The sequence below is a fragment of the Lagopus muta genome, chromosome 3 (assembly GCF_023343835.1).
Source record: "Lagopus muta isolate bLagMut1 chromosome 3, bLagMut1 primary, whole genome shotgun sequence".
In the NCBI taxonomy this organism is placed as follows: domain Eukaryota; kingdom Metazoa; phylum Chordata; class Aves; order Galliformes; family Phasianidae; genus Lagopus; species Lagopus muta.
The window spans coordinates 43,934,796-43,941,883 of NC_064435.1; the positions used below are offsets into that span (position 1 = coordinate 43,934,796).

General features: G+C 36.4%; 1 long non-coding RNA gene across 1 annotated transcript; it reads right to left on the reverse strand.

Moving 5' to 3' along the window:
* Window positions 1–255: 255 nt before the first annotated feature.
* Window positions 256–6,744, reverse strand: LOC125691195 (uncharacterized). The gene is made up of 3 exons (XR_007376037.1): window positions 6,575–6,744; window positions 5,682–5,852; window positions 256–1,687 (listed from the first exon to the last, which is right to left on the reverse strand). It is a non-coding gene; the product is annotated as an uncharacterized LOC125691195 (long non-coding RNA).
* Window positions 6,745–7,088: the final 344 nt, after the last annotated feature.

A 7,088-nucleotide genomic window follows, 5' to 3' on the forward strand; every position in this document is an offset into this window, starting at 1 on the left:
GTAGCAAAGCTATTGTGTGCTCACTTAAGAAAAAGTCTTAGAGATATTGAAGGTAACACTGAGTTGTTGGAAAAGAAATGTATTCTCCCAACTCTAGTTCTCTCTACACCTTGACCACTTCACTCTTTGTCATTACAAATTGCAGCCTGTTAGCCAAAGCAAGGTACAACCTGTACTCTGCTCTGAGCTATCTTTATTTTGTGTTTTCACTAACTTCATGAACTGTAGCACCATTCAGAGGATGAACTCTTCATACTTCTGAAGAAATAGAGTTTCACCGACTTTGTTGCACTTACATCCCTAAGGGACTGAGTTAGAAGGTACAAAAACAGCAGAACAGTTAAACTAGGAAAACAAGCAGTTAAAATAGGAAAGGAAGTTAAATTACTATTAGGAAACCAAGTTCTTCAGCAGTACCAGAGCTATTATTTAAAACTTTGCTGCATCAACTTCATCCTCTTCAACATTTACATTTTTATTACTATTTGTAATCAATCCTTGTCAATGTGATTTTACCTTTAAATGAAGAGTTGCTAAGAAAAAAACAAACATTTATTTTGGCATTAATAAATCTTGTGCGACATGCTGTACATCCACATTAGGAGACACAAATCTGAAAGAGTTTACAAACCAGGCAGAAAAGGTGAATGAAAAACAAAGAAAATAATATTTTTGTTTTGATATTGAGAAACTGATACAATGCCTATTCTGAAAGATAAAAGTGCTTACAAAAAGAAGCTTGAGGAAGACAAATCTTCCAATGTTATAGACAGTGTTGATTGTTTGAACACACGTAAAGTGCAAGTTTTAGAGGGGATGTAATTCTTTTCATTACAGGCAGCTTGAACTCAACCTCCATTTAGGCTATATACAAATACCTTCCAAAAACAAGCGATACCATGGAGACCCTTTAAAATCTCAGGCCATTTTTGCACAGTGTTGTGTAAAAGCCATGTGGGGGATTAAATTTGACTGTGTGCATAGAGCCCACCAAGCTGCTTTCTTCTCCACTTCAGTAGGACAACAGGAGAAAAGATGAAAAAGCTCATAGTTCAAGATAAGGACAGGGATATCACTCACCCATAATTCTCATAAGCAAAACAGATTCCATTTTGAAAAGATTAATGTAACTTATTGCCAATTAACAATAAAGTAGGTTAGTGGTCACAGACACAAAACCAGTGCTGCTCACGGCTGAGCTCTGGCCAGCAGTGGATTGAATCCCTTTTGGAACCAGCTAGAATCAGCTTTTATTTGACATGGGGTAGTTTCCAGGTTATGTTCACAAAGGCCATTCCTGCAGAACCCCTGCTGCCAAACTCTGGGCATATAAACCCAGTACAGGCCCTATGCACAAGGAAAAGGTAAATAGGCTACTGCTGCTCTGGAATGTAGTAAGACGACAACCCCCAAGGTTTTTCCCTTCAGGACTCTATCAGCTGTGGTCCGAGACTGAAGAAGCTTATGTTCACCAGTCATAAGAGCACATTATTAGAACAGAAACATTTTGTATTAGCATTATGACACAGTATGGTCAGCATATCTGTTCACCAGCTGCATGCAGCATGTTCAGTCCTGTTTCCTCACTCATCTCTAATCTCTGCGTAGTGAAGAGAAGAAAACACGCATCAAGGCATCAGCATTGCCAGGACCAAACCTCAGAAAACATCAGAACTCACTGTTCACTCTGCAAGAGATACAATGACATAAATTTAACTGATGAGTAGGTTTGGACCTGAGGCTTGTGCTTAACTGACAATACATATATACTCAGCAAGATAGGATGGCATCCCCCAGATCACACAGGAAGGGTGTGGCAGAACTAAACTATTCTAATAAATAGTTTTCTGTACAACATAAATCTTACCCTGTGATTGAACTGACTGTTTTCTACAGCTGCACTTCCTTGCTTTTCTCTTCTATGCCATTATTCACAGCAGAGTTTTATTTTAAATGTCTATAAAAGCAAAGGCTACACCCTCAGATAAATAAGGAAATAAATAGCTTTGTGGATCTGGGTCTCTATTCTCAGAGCCCATTGTCTCCACTGTGTTTTCTTTCCAGACAGCACGCATCTCTATGACAAATGGTTATGGCCGTATTCGATTTGAGCACTGACAAATGAATACAGGTAAGAAGAAAGTTATAGGGAGTAAATACTCAATTTGAAGGAAAAAAAAAAAAAAAAAAAAAAAACACACTTATGCCATAAAGCACGTCATAATTTTCAACTGAAAAGGACATCTTCATTTTCTAAATGGGTCTTTTAAAATGATAGGCAATAATGGGAGAATAAGTCCATTATTCATTTATAAGGGAATTAGCATAACAAAGCTGCTTAATGTGAGAGTTCAGAAAGCTCTGATTAATAAATTAATCCTTACATTTTACAATAGATCTCCTTTTTTTGTGAATAGTTTCTATAAGAAACTACTTCAATAATCTCACTGTTTTTTAAAAAATTTAACTCTTCAGAGAACAGAGATCAAGATGAAATTCACATTATGTACTTTGGTACATAAGGGTAAAAGCTGCAGACAGAGTTCCACTGGTGGTCATGCAGACCATAAGGATACATATCACACTGCTGCCGCTAGCAAAGCAGCACAATTTAATCTGAACAGAAATGAAAATAAAGGCAAAAAATAATTAGTAGTCTCCAATTCAGTAAAGTAGCCTGAATAGACAGGTTTTTTTTCCTAATCTCTTGAAATCCCTCTCATAATTGTTCTTTCTATGCCATGCTTTTCAGTGTGGATACACTGCGTTTTAAACTTGCCTGCTCTTCCTTAAATAGACTACATAACAATTAAAAGTCTCTTCTGAGAAGAGCCTGTTCCACATGAAACATTTTCCATGTTAAGTCATAGGTTTCTCTCCTGTTTTGTGAAGACAAATAGGGCATTATTCACAATTTTTTTTTACTTAAAGAAAAAAGCTTCTACTTTTTCTTTTTCTTTTTTTTTTTTTTATATAAAGCTTCATTGAATTAAGCCTTTTTATCTGGATACCCCATTACAGGGCTTGATTCAGATTTATTTTATTAGTAGCATTGTTCCTAAGTAGATGTAGGTAATGCAATTTTATGTATGGCATCATTCCATGTCTACTTCTGTATTAACAATTTTATATAGGAGCTTCTTTTTGCAAGAGAACACTAATGAAACCAGTACTTTGTGATTCTTTTCCTCTTTCCCCTCATAATTCACCTCTGATGCTGTTATTTCTTCTGTGCAGATGTAATGGCAATGGACAAATCTTTCTGATTGCAATTGGAGAATTAGAAAGGATGCTTACAATGGGAATCTTCTGATAAAGTGTTAGTCACAATACAATGAATTCCACAAAGAATCATCACATCACACCATGCTTGATGCAACTTGTTCCAGATTGCTTTCAAAAGCCTTGGTGACAGGGTTAATGATATAGTAACAACACAAGAAATGTGTAAAAGCAGAATTAATTACTTGTAGTTTCACCTTGAACAATGTGAAGATCACTTGAAAGTTATAAAGTATGCTACGACTGTTTTGATTGCACAGTGACAAAAACAGAGGGTCTGACAGGTTTATCTCCTACATTTAGGAGTCCAGTTTCCTGGATAGGAAGTCATACCATTAGCATTATGTCCTTCCTATTGGGTAACACAAGTGGAATTTCATTTCCTGATCTACAATCTGAACGTCAATGAAGGAACCTCTCTTTTGTACTGTTCTGATAGCCAATCTCATTTCTTGTATTACTGATCTTTGCTCATTCACCTGTAGTTTCTTCTGGTGCTTTCAACTTGTCTATTCTCATCACACCTTTACTCTGCAAATATAAGAGAAAATTCCCTGCTTTATTGGATGAAGTAGGACAACAGGAAGAAAAATCATTGTACACAAAAACAACACAATACATCTAGACTGCACAGCAGTTCTCCACAAATCCCTTTTACTTCAGATGCAAGCCAGAAGCAGCAGATCTTTAAAAGGAAAAAGGTTGACAGATTACATTCTCTGACAAGTCTCACATTGCAAGACAGAGAAAGCACTTTTAGAAAATTGTTCCTAATTCATGTTTTATTGCAAATTAATGATGCAAACAGGAAAACAAACTCCATTACTTATCTCTGCTAGAATTCTTCCAAAGAACCTTCAGCTTGAATTTCATTTGCTACTTTTATCATTATTATTTTGTTTTATTTTAAAATATATTTATTATTTTCATTGAATTTATTGTTATTTGTTGCCTAGAATGGTTTTGAAAGAGCTGCAAAAACTTGGTAAAATCTATTTGGCAAAGTAACACTGTTTATTCAAAAAAAAAAATAAAGTTTGCCAAGATCATAAGCCTAAGGGTTCTATCATTTAAATCTCCTGCTCAATGAAAAAAAATAAAAGCCCTTAGAATTTAGTGCTTTGGCACTCAGTTCATGCTTCTATTTAATTGTTCTTCCCTTTGGCATTGTTGTTACAAAGAATCCATTTCCACAATTTCCTTTTGTGTCCTATTCATATTATTCCTCAGTACATTCTTACTGAGGAAGATGTTGTTTTCAACTGTCTCCCACATCACACATACAGAAACCACTTTCCTTGCCCAGCCCTAGTTGCAAAGCAGAGGCTTGGTGGCAGCTGTTGCCTTGTCATCTTGAAAGTTCTGTCTAATGTTTTTTCACTCTACTGATGTTGCTTTATGCACACATACCTTTTTTTGAGTGACTATGCGTACTTTCCAGTCTTCATTGTGAATCTACAGGCAGAAATCCATCAGATTTCATATCAATATTCTGATTATTAACTGACTAATTAATGACTGATTAACTAATGAAGTTAATATCTGATATTAACTTCTTTACTTAACTGGTAACTGTGGATTTCTGTTTTAGAAAGCAGATCTATTGCATTATTGTTTAGAATTTCCAGCGATGAAGAAAAATTATACCACTAACCTTTTAGTCTTAAAATTAAGATCCACCAATTCTCTTTCATTTCTATCATTAGTGCCTTTAGACCTAGAGAAGAAGTTCTTGTTTGTTGACTAAGCTTTTTTCAGGAAGCTTTTCATCAAAACCAGATGAGCCAGTAATCACAGTCAAAACAAATGATAGAGCCTAATAGAATCACACTGATACTCTGTCCACAGATAGGCTACAAGTTAAAAACAATAATGTGTAATTTGAGGCACATGACATTTCAGTTCTGGTTAGCTGGGAAGAGTAATACACGAGCCACAAGCAGATCCATTAATCTCAACTAGTCAGAGAGGGAACTGCATGTATAACACCCCATCTAGTTTTATTTACTTTGCTTTGCACTGGGGCTTTCCCATGAAATTCATCATTACAGTAAAAATGAAATTCTAGAGATATTCCAAGTTACGCAAGTATTTTTGCATACTGCACTGTGAATAAAATTTTTGCACAAGTGCAAACCTATTTAATAGGTCATTCTGGAGTCCTGCTTTCTTTTGAATAGCATATTTGTAATGGCACTTCTTTCTAAGCACAAGGGTAATACAGAAAATGAGTCACAAATATAATCAAGTGCAACACTATTTCTACTTCCTAGATCAGGAAAGGTGCCCCAGAGCTGCTTTCTTTACACTTTCTTTAATATTACAAAGCTTCTTTGTAATGTTCTGTGAGTCAGGGAAGCAAAGACAAGACAACAATCCTGGCCATAACCATGTCTTACCTTTAGCTTCAGGCTCAAGTGCCCTAACCCAGAAGCAGGTATTGAAAGTCATTCAATTTCAATAGAGGGTTCAGATCTTCTCTTTGCCCAATTAGCCATTTGGTTTACAGTGTTGGTCCAATGATAGGTATCTAACACTTGACTGTTTCTCTTCCTGAGATGTCAGTATTACTGTGAGAGGAAAGAAGACTATCAGTTAGCTAGATATGGTGTCAGTCAACCAGTGTGCTAGGGATAAAGGACAGAAAGCATCAAATACAAGTTAACAAATAAAAAGAAATAAATCTTCCTGTTTCATAAGTTAAAGCTTAAGAAAAGCTTTTAGACAAGGGAAGGTAGGTGTATACTGATGCAGGTATTCATTATCTGTACCTTAGCATTTAGGGACTAGCAAAAAGAATGAAAGTCCAGGTCTTCTGATAGACCGCATTATAACTTAGCCTGAAGCCTTGAAACCTAACAGGAGCAGACAAAATTTGAGGGCTACATTGGAAGATAGACTTCTGAACTTCAGTAATCTCTGTTAAAAACTACTCTAACACAAAGCCTGTAGAAAAAGAAACACAATCCAGTTTCTCTCTCACCACCAGGGTAAGTTTAGCCTTATCCTGTTTAAATTGTTGCCTACAACTACCCATATGCTTAAAAAGATCATCACATCACAGATTCCAAATCAAGTAACACCTGCCAAATTTACTACAGTGCTTCTTGTGGAAGTTAGCATATCTCTTTAAAAATTCAAAAGATGATCAAGCAAATCAAGAGCAGCAGCAGAAACAAGAAGAAAATAAGGAACTCAGAACATCCTGCAAAAGTAATATATTTAAATATAATCCTCAAAGCAGTTATTACAAAACATACACCATAGATTCATAACCAGTTGTTCTACTTACAAAGATATAGAATCACTTCCACGAGGCTCATGGCAACACCAGGTGAAGTATTCACAGGGAGGCTAATAGCCACATCCAGAAAGAAAAACTGAATTCACTCAGCTGGTGAACAGTCTCTAGCAATATAGCATTTCTTCTTAGGAAATAGCCAAGGTATAGAAGGAGCTCTCCTATTCTGTGGCTGGCCCTTATATGAGCCCAGGGTGGCTCCACCCTGGGTCCAGCCCTCTCTGAGCACACCAGGTGCAAACACAGTGTGTGCTCCCTGGGCCAGCCATGCCCCTTCACCAGGTGCTCAATCACCAGCTCAAGCCCTGACTTAACAGTTATCCTACATCAGTAAATGAAGAAAATGAAGGCAACTGAATACAATTTTGTAACGTTTTCAGCAGTGCGGGTGGTATGGTTATATGGTTTACCTCTGGAATTTGGATTGTATTTGTGGAGACTCTCTATGAAGGTGAAGAAATGTTTTCAGAGGATGATTTTATTTTAAAGAAGTCTGAAAACTTGC